This window comes from Peromyscus eremicus, chromosome 10 (assembly GCF_949786415.1).
Source record: "Peromyscus eremicus chromosome 10, PerEre_H2_v1, whole genome shotgun sequence".
In the NCBI taxonomy this organism is placed as follows: domain Eukaryota; kingdom Metazoa; phylum Chordata; class Mammalia; order Rodentia; family Cricetidae; genus Peromyscus; species Peromyscus eremicus.
This window is the reverse complement of record NC_081426.1, coordinates 55,323,117-55,332,910: the sequence shown is the minus strand read 5'-3', so window position 1 is coordinate 55,332,910 and position 9,794 is coordinate 55,323,117. Positions and strand designations below refer to the sequence as shown.

Sequence of the window (9,794 nt, the reverse complement as noted above, 5' to 3'; positions counted from 1 at the left end):
ATTCTGCGGGCTTTGGACAAAGTCAAGGAAATTTGCCTAGGAAATGGGGCCTTTCGTGAAGCTTTTAGTGCGGAAAGAAACAGAACCGCCCTCACAAGGATGGGGGAGCTTTTGGCTGGGGCTGTAGTTTGAAAGCTCTTGGTGATGGGATTCACAAGAGGCCTGGGCTCCACGCTGCGAGTTTCACCCATTATCTTATTTTCATAATAAGGTCTGTGCTTCACTGTAATTGCATCACTTTCGTCAACAGATAGAGCGCAAAGATAAGGACTTTCATGTTTTAAGGGAGAGAGAAATTCAGGTAGGTAATCTATTAAAAACAAGCAAACAAAGCAAACCTCAAACAGTAAAACGAAGCAGATTAGGGATGACCCTACTTGCTCTCAGGTAGGTTTCTGGGATCCTCTCTTTTCATTTTATCACCAAGATCAGGCAAGGACCGGCTCAGAGAAGAGAAAGTCCTTCCAGGTTCTAACAACCCCACAGTCTGAGACCTTTGCCCAGGTGGAGATGTTTCTCTGGACACTGATATTAGGCTGCTCCTCAGATTCATCTTGAAAAGGGGATCTTAGTCTCTGGCCACAGCGGAGACTGGGAGAATCCTACTGAAGGGTTGGCCAATACGCTGATTCCGGGAACCTGGTAAAACCGGTGTCTTAGATGAGTATGAAGTTTGGGAAACGCTGAGGCAACAGGGAAAGTTCTCGGTGGGGTAAGCTTCTGCAATCAGAGGCGGCGGCAAGGTTCTGTCCCTTCAGCGGCCACCAGCCTAGATCAGCGCGCCCAACCCCGGGCACCGGGCAGTAGGAGCCCAGCAAGGGTCCCTACCGGAGGGTGGCAGCTCCGACGACCCCACACCCCGAGACGCGCCCTCCCCTGGTCCTCACTGGGCAAAGGCGCTCCAGGTGGCCTGGGCGGCAGGCGCGGCCAAGCGGTGGCAGGCTGACTCAGCCGCGCAGCAATGCTGCGGAACCGGGACGGCCTGCCCTGCCACCCCCGCCGCTGAGCTCGGGCCGCCCCCGCCGGCCGCGGATCCCCGCCCCCGGGGCCCGGGAGGAAGCACCCGGGCGCGGCGCCGAGCACCTGGGCGGCCCGGGCGGGCGCCGTTTCCGGGGCTGCGCGCTCGCCGAGCCCAGCCGCGCTCCCGCCTCCAGGTGCGGCGCGGGGTCCGCCCGCCGGTGACAGCGCCCCACGGGGACAAGCCGGCGCTGCGCTGCCCGGGCTCGGCGGCCGCGCGCGAGGCGAGTCCCCGGGGTGGGCTGCCGGCCGCGGTTACAGTCCCCGGGGGCGGGTGGCGGGTGGAGAGGACGCCTCGCCGCGCCGCGCTTTTGGGGCTCGCACAGTGCTCGGGCTCTTCTGGATTGCACCGCTTGGATCGCGCTCCCCCGCGAGTGGGCGTCCGGAAGAGAAACCAGAGCCGGTAAGTGATCTGAAGGCTGCACTTGCTTCTGAGATTTGACCCGCCCGGGTGACAATCCAGTCCACCGGCCTCCGCCTCGTCCCTTCCTCCACGCCCCACGCCCCCGACCAAAAGGCAGCCTGGGCGAGTTCCAGGCACCGAGTTATTTTCTTGGTAGAGGTAATGACTTGGGGCTCCGTGCTCCCCCGCACCCTGCTGGTTACACACTTAAGACGGCAGCCCTGTTAATTAACTTTAATTACAATCATTCGGCCTCCACCTGCCTGAACCCAGCACTGTACCCGGGGACCTCTCCAGAGTGCATTTACCAGGCAGCTCTTTCTCCTTTGGTGTGGGAAGCAGTTCTCGTGGGAGAATTGGTGTCCATCTATTAATTAAAGTAAGTTTTATTTTACTTCATTCTGTCTTTTTTTTTTTTTTTTTAAATCAGTCTTGGATTTCTTTGTGGTGATCTGGAGTTACTTTGGTTTGGAAGAAGGTTTGTGGAGTTGTCTTGTGAACCTTTGATAATTAGAGGAAAAATACGAAAAAGAAGTGACTAGCTACACTGTGTGGAAAACTGTCTCAGGCTCTTGGAAGTTGATAGAGCGACACCAAGTTTGTCCTTGAAGTATAGGAGGCTTAGGGGGCATATAAGTTGTTTTTAAAGTATTGAAATAAGCTATTTTTAAAAGTACATTTAATCGGATGTCATTGTTATTACCAATAATAGCGTTGTACTTACGAGCCCAGTATTGATTCTTCTCACTTAAGCGCTCTGCACCAGAAGTGTAGGGAGCATTGCCTGTTTGCAAGTGGTTATGAGTGCAGTAACTTTTGGAAGAAAAGGAATCTCTATAAGAGTGTTATTTATGACTTTTATACACTCACAAGAGAAATGTGGAGGGCGAAGGCACTTGGTATTCCACCATTTAACAATGTTTAAAAGAGAAAAAAAGTGGGTCGTGCAAGTAGGCTACATCCTAAAATGGAAATATCCCCTGGCTCCCATCCAAGGAGAGACTGAACACACATTTAAGGTGGGTCTTCACACCAAGAAGGTGTTATATTGCCTTTATGTGTCAGAGCCAAAGATTTTTTAAAAAATAAAATGTACCTAGAGGGTAAGTCAAATGGCTTGTTAAAACTGATTTATGTGGATCTGCTGTCTTGTATTTTTTCCTTCCTCCCTAAGCCTGTCAGATGGGTTTTATGGGTTGTCTGTGAAAGGAGAGGCTGATGGTCCACTTAAAAACAAATTCTTGTTTTCCTGACATCTCAAGTTCCCAGCTATGAGGCTCATGGGCACCAATGAATGCTTTTCAGATTAAACTGCTTTTAGTTACCATGGTTAAGTAGAACTCAGGTTATAATGAATTACAGTTTTGAAAACCTGCTTCTGGGGATTCTGGGCTGCAGATTTCATGAGGTCCAAGGAGACTGCCTTTTGTTTTGCTACTTTGTAACACACTTCCTTGCAACTCAGTGTGGTGAAGGTGATGTGAAATTCAAAGCATGAATGGCAGCAGATGCTTTAATAGCTCCTGTTCTCACATATCCCACCACCTCTTCAGATTTGTTTATTGATTCACTTATTGGCCTTTGCTTTTGTACGTGCTAGACAGTGGAGTGTTTTGGATTCTTTGTAAAACACTCATCAGGTGGATTACTTCTCATTACTGCTGGAAATATGCCTTTACTTGAACCAAACACAGTGAATATAAAAGTAGAGGGTATGGGATGCCATCTTAAATCATTTCTACTTTAGAGTGCATTATATTAGATTTCAAAATACTAGATTTCAAAAAAAATACTGGTCAGGGGCTGGCTTGATGGCTCAGGCAGTGAAGATGCTTTCCACCAAGCCTAATGACCTGAGCTTGATCCCCAAGACCCGGGGCCTTATGGTAGAAGGAGAGAACAGACTGTAGTAAGTTGTCACCTGACTGCCATACAAAGGCTGTGTCATCCCACACATGTACACACACACACACACACACACACACACACACACACACATAAATAAATAAATGTAGGTAAAATGTCACCCAAGTCAAATGTGTAATAGTAGTGAAGTCATTTGGTTCCCCCCTTTTTTTTCTTGATTGCAATAGCAGTGGTATTCTAATTGTTCTGTCTGTGCAGAAATTTTCTTGAAGTTTTGACTCAGCAGGGCAGACTTTTCTACCCATGCTCAATTGAGAACCACAGTGTTCTGATAGGGGGAAGGAAGGCATTTTGTTGAAAAGCATTGGTGAGAGGTGGAGAGAATTCTTTTCTGACTTAGACTTATGTAGAGGGACTAATCTGGGATGGGTTGTTTAAATGGCTTACCATTCCTGAAGGTTCTCAAAAAACAGAATGTAAAACAAAAACAAAAGCAAACAAACAGAAAGCCTCCACTGGCTATGCTGTGTAGCCCGATAGGAGGAGAGTAAGACTGGGTCTGTGCGCCAACAAGGGAGACTGGTCTTTTCCTGGTTGGTAGATGACTTGCACTACAGGGGTGGAGATCGTCGGAGGGCTGCGCAGAGCTTTTCACGGCATTCTCAAGGAGTGCAGACTCTTCAGTTTTCCAGGTCTTTGGCTAACACCACCTGCCTTTCTGACATCACAACTTGTTGAACTCTAGATCCATTGCACCTACTCTGTCTTCTTGCTGTGGCCTGATGTTTATCTTCTCTCGCTGTGCCTCCTTCATGGCCTTTGGTCTACTTTCAGGTGCTGGCCCTTGTTGTCTCCACCTGTGGCCTTTCTCCTGGAAACCTTCCTTATTCAATAGCACTTACTCTCATTGCAGTATTTGGAAAGCTCTGACTTACTACAGACTTTAAGTATACTCCTCAAGTTGATGGGAGACTTGTAGAATCCCTCATTCATCTTAAAGGATGGTGCCAGATCTCTGTGACTTAAATAAAGCGTTATATTGCAAACCCTGTAAAAGTCAAGGTCACAAACTCTGAGTTTTCCCATTGCCCCAGAGTAAGTGCTAGTTTTGCATGCATCTTCTCCAGAGAACATTGTTCCGTCTCCCCAGTTCTTCTTCACTTGTACTGAGCAATTTGTCCCAGGGCCGGTTGTTTGTGCCCATGCCATTTCCTTTGCGTATTTTCATGTCTAAGCCTGATCTTTTTTTAAACTACTGGAGGGAAGACATTGTATCTTCACTCTGTAGCCTCTGACACTGTTCGAAAAGTAAGATAAGAAGTACCGTTATCTTGCACTGAAAATATTTCCCACTATTCTCTTGGATAGAGCAGTGTTCCTTAAATATTTACTGAAGGCATAAATGTAAACAGAGGGGCATATGAGTTCAGAGACAGTTGGAGTACTTGTCTTTTCATAAGAACAAGAGACTTTAGGAATCACAGCATCAAGAGGAAGCTCTTGAATTCAGTTGGAAAAGAGGTCAGGGCGCTATTTATAAATGCAGAGAGGAAACATTCACAGTAGGCTATTTTGAAACATCTGGTTGTTGGTCTAAAAATGTGGCTCTTAAATTCACAGAGATGGTGAATAGATATTTGTACTACAACAGTGAGATGTAATGCACATATAAAAAAGTATGTTTATATCATAACTCTACATTTAAAGGACTTTGTACTGAACTGTAATATTGTTTCAGTTTTTGTCTGGGTTAATTGAACTTTAAAGCTGTGTTTAAACCAGCCTGCCTCCCAGTTCAAAGTTTCCAAAGCATCAGGTTCAGCTACAGAAGTGCTACAGACTAGTTAGGGCCAGGAAAGGGCCTTTTTCCAATAGAAGCAGTTCTAGGTATTGGAGCACATGGGTGGGCATTGACGTAGTGATGCGGGTTTCTGCTTGTCATTCCTCATGGAAACTGTGGAAGATAAACTCTTTCTTTGATTGTTCCCATATCATGGCTTTACTTCAAAGATTTCTCCATTATAATTTAAGAGAAATTTCAAACCTCAACTAATTAACTTAAATGTAGATGGGAACTTTGAGAGATGTATTGTGGCCAAGGAGATTATCAAGCACTTAACTATTAAGATGATATCTAAAACACACCAATGTAGGCATTTGACATGGCACAGTGCAATAACCCCTCATGCTAAGTAAAGGAGTTAACTTTCCTGGTTTTGACAGAGGTACTGAATTTTAGATTGCAGAGTTGTGTTTTTCTGATTGCACAGTAAGTAAAATAAAAATGTCTCAGAGTAATTTTTTCCCCCTTGATCCAAAAGCCAAATGATTTTGCTTAGAATCTGGCTATTTTAAGATCAAGTTTCACTTATTTTGCATCTAGCAGCTAGCTAATGACTAAATATTTGCTGTTTGCCAGAAACCATTGAAAGGGCCGTGTGCATACGCAAACATTTCCCCCTTAAAAGAGCCTTGAGTTGTATGCATTATTATGTTCCCTGCTCATCAGAAGACGATAGTGAGATTCAAGAGGGAAAGACATTGTTGAAGTCCACAAAGATTATGTGCAACAGAGCTTGGAGCTTTTGTAATCATTGTGGTCTGTGTCCTAAGTCTAAAGTCTTCCAGTCTCAAGACACTAATCATGTCCGTATCTCACTAGGTTAAGAAAGCTGTGCTTACTTCTTATTAAGTGCTTTGCAGTTTATTAGAAAAAAAATTTACAGTCTTCTTTTAAAGAAAGTTGATATTACCATGTAGGCCAAAGAGTAACACTCAGATCCAGAGCATTCATATCATATGATATAATTAAGTGCAATATTGATTATAATAGATGAATTAATAATAACCAGCACTCATCATTTGCTTGCAGTTCATGTTAGATCATTGTGTGTGTGTGTGTGTATACACACACACACTTATGTGTATATGTGTGTGTTTGTGTACGTGTGTATGTATGTATGTATATGCATATACATATTTACACACACACACATATATGTCCATGTAGCATGTATATATGTATGTATATAACTATATATTTCTTTGTACTTGTTTATTGGCATTTTATAATACAAGAGATAAGTTATGCTCATCTTAGAAGTAAGGACTCTTGTGTTTCAGGGAAGTTAAATAATTTTATGAAGATATTCAGTTAAAATGTAGAGAAACCTAGGTCAGGGATATGGTCAGTGGGTAAAAGCACTAGCCTTGAAGACTGATGACTTGAGTTCAATCCTAGGAACCCACATAAAATGTTGAGTGTAGTGGTGCCTTGCTAATCTCGGAACACCTGCTGCTATATAGGAGGTAAAGTACTGAAACCCCCCGACTCCAGAAACTCATGGGCCTGCAAACCTGGGGTATATATATATATATATATATATATATATATATATATTCAACGCAACAATAGAAACACATAAATGCACTCATATGCACTTCCATGTGTGCGCGCGTGTGCACGCACGCACACACACACACACAAACACAAACACACACACTTGCACCTGTGTGTGTACCCCAGTGATAAGGGGAATAAAAGGAGGAAGAATGGAGGGGGAGGGAGGGAGAGGATAAATAATATAAATAAAAATGTAGAGAAGCCTGGATTGGAATTCAGGCATTATGGTATCTAGTGTGGGTGGAATTAATAAGGGATTAAGGGCAGATGGAATAGGAAAATCTCACAGACTGATAGTACTGCACTTTCAAAATGGAACTGTCAAAGGAGGGGAAGAAAATGTACACAGAGTTCATTCTATTTCCCCTCTCCTCTCTGCTTTATCAAATTACCATTTCAACCATTTTGGAAGTGTACAGTTGAATAGTGTTACGCATGTTTACATTCTTGTAGAACAGATTTCTAGAACTTTTTCCTCTGACAAAAACTGAATCCTTATGCCCATTAAACTGCTCCTTACTTCTCTATCCCTCCTTGATGCTCACCAGTTTACTCTTGATTCCTATGAATTCAAGATAATTCTTCAAGTGTGTTCATATGGTGCTTTCCTTTCTAGGACTGGCTTGTTTTACTTAGCAGAAAGTGGTAACAATTCAACATTGCAATAGAATTTTCTTTCTCTTTCTGTCAGCATCTGTATGTGTTATGCATCCTTGTGTGCATACCTGCTTGTGTGTATGCAGGTGTGTGGGTGCACATGCATGTGGGGATCTCAGGGTAATCAGAAGGGACCTAAGTCACTTTTCTGTCTTACTTATTCATGTAGGGTCTTTCCTTTGAACCCAGAGCTTAACCTTCTGCTGCTCTAGCTAACCAGTCTGACCTCAGGATCTCCTGTCTTTTGTCTACTGAGTGCTGAGATTATGGGAAGGCTGCTACGCCCACCTAGTCATTTACATGGGTATTGGGGACCAGAACTCAAGTCCTTATGCTTGCACAGCATGTATTTTGCTGACAGCCAACTCTCCAGCTTTCATTTCTTTAAAAAAAAAAAAAAAAAAGACTATCTCTCCCATTGCTTGTGTACACATTTGGATTATTCCATTCATCTGTCTACATGCACTGGGTTGCTCCATTTGTTCTCAATGGAAGTTAAGTCTTTTTGTGTCAACGCTTTCTCTTGCAGTCCAGATGTATTCTTGCTCTCACCACTGCCTGCTTGTTTAATCAGTGGAAATGGTTTTGTTCTTAATTGATTGACTTTGGCTTAATATTTTGCCGGGGGAATTCTACCACAGTTACACATAAACTATCTTTGTGCAATGGTAGGTGCAAAATAAATGTTACTAAATTGTTTGTTACCATTGCTATATAAAAGGACATCAAAGATGTTTTCCATTAACTTGTTATTGGCTGTTAAATCTGGGGCAATTAACATGTAAATGAACTGAGGCTTTTATATTTAATGATCTATGTGGACACCCACACCCATGGTCAACCTAAGAGTTGTATAAGACTTGAGTGTGCCAACTATGGAATATAATAATATAAGTAGCACTCTTTAATACAGTGGTCTTCAACCTGTGGGTTGTTGACCCCTTTGGGGTTGCATATCAGATATTTACATTATGATTCATAACAGTAGCAAAATTACAGTTATGAAGTGGCAATGAAATGATTTTATGGTTAAGGGGTCCCCACAACGTGAGGAAGTGTATTAAAGAGTCTCAGCACTAGGAAGGTTGAGAACCACTGGTCTGGTGAATCTTCAGTGTTCAAGCACAGGACACAAATGAGAAGAAGGACATGACATGATCACCTTTCTACCATTTGATTAATTGGGCAGCTAAAATGAAGCATCAAGGCCAAAAGCGTGAGTTGTGAAATCCCATCTCTAGAATTTTGGCTTCACTGTTATCTCCTATTTTAAAAGCCTTTGGGTCTAGGACCTGTTTCCAAGAGAGCTGCAAAATAACAGGAGACCCTATACAGATGGTTCACAACAATGGGCTGCTGTTAACAATGTAAGTCCTAGGAAAAAGGGAAGAGAATAAGTGTGTCTGGAGAAATGGGGATGGGCTAGTGGTTTAAATTAAGAACATTAGGGTTGAGAAGATATAGCCTGTGGGTGATCACACTTAAGAAAGATGACCAGGTTGAGGAATTTGTCTTCCTATAAGGAGTTTAATTTTGCCAAATAATCAATTGAGTTGGTAAAGAAATGGCAGTGGGGATGGATAGCGAGCAGTCAACTTTTATCTTATGGCTAAATACACAAGGCCATGACAATAAGGGAGTTAGTTTAGAACTTCAGATTTCTAGTTTGCTTTAAACTATGGAATTAAGTAAAATGGGGAAAAACACATTTTCTCAGCATCACTTTCTCTTCTGCTTGGTTGTGTGGAACAAGATTTTGAATGTGTTGTCTTTATGGATACTTGGAGTTAGTATCTCAGTACTAAACAATAGACTTGCTTTTTGCACAAATATTGTGATACCCATTTCTTGAGACTATATTTTTCCCCAAAGCGAAGGTGAACTTCTTTACACTCCGTGGCATAAACTAGTTTGTGCAGCATCCTATTGACGTGATGCCTTTTAATCTTCCAAGAAATAAGCTGCGTGTCGTCTAAACATTTGCTGGAAAGTTGAAGGCAGAAACAATTTTCTCTTTGACCATCTATAGTTCCCACAACATATGGGGAACTGATTTGTTGTAGGGAGTGAAAATTGGTACCATGATAGGATATATTACATCACCTCTCTTGTCTGTGCTACTCAGTCATTGAGATGAGTAGAAACAGTTTCTAGTATCCTTTGGCTCTAACCCCAAGAGACAGTACCAATCTACTGGGAACTACTGTTCTGGAAGACAATAATCTTCCGTTGTTATTAGACTCTGTAAGACATGCATTGTAGGAAATTGAAAGTTACATTATTCACTTAGCACTCCATCTCTTCCCCCTTTTATTGCTATTTTCGAAAGTTCCTCTTAATCATGTGAGTTTATGATTATTAAGCTTATTATTTCATTAAAATTGCAGCTTCTAATTCACCTAGAGTTAAGGTGATGTGTTTTCATAATGGATTAAATATACACTGAAA

The 9,794-nt window shown here is 42.7% G+C and overlaps 1 protein-coding gene across 2 annotated transcripts in view; it reads left to right on the top strand.

Annotated features, from left to right (window-relative positions):
* Positions 1 to 1,297: 1,297 nt before the first annotated feature.
* The window catches only part of Arap2 (ArfGAP with RhoGAP domain, ankyrin repeat and PH domain 2), a 179,670-nt gene continuing 171,173 nt past the window's right edge, over positions 1,298 to 9,794 (top strand). For both annotated transcript variants that reach the window (XM_059275892.1, XM_059275891.1), the window contains exon 1: positions 1,298 to 1,420. The gene's annotated coding sequence lies outside the window, so the exon portion shown is untranslated. The remainder of the gene's footprint in view (positions 1,421 to 9,794) is intronic.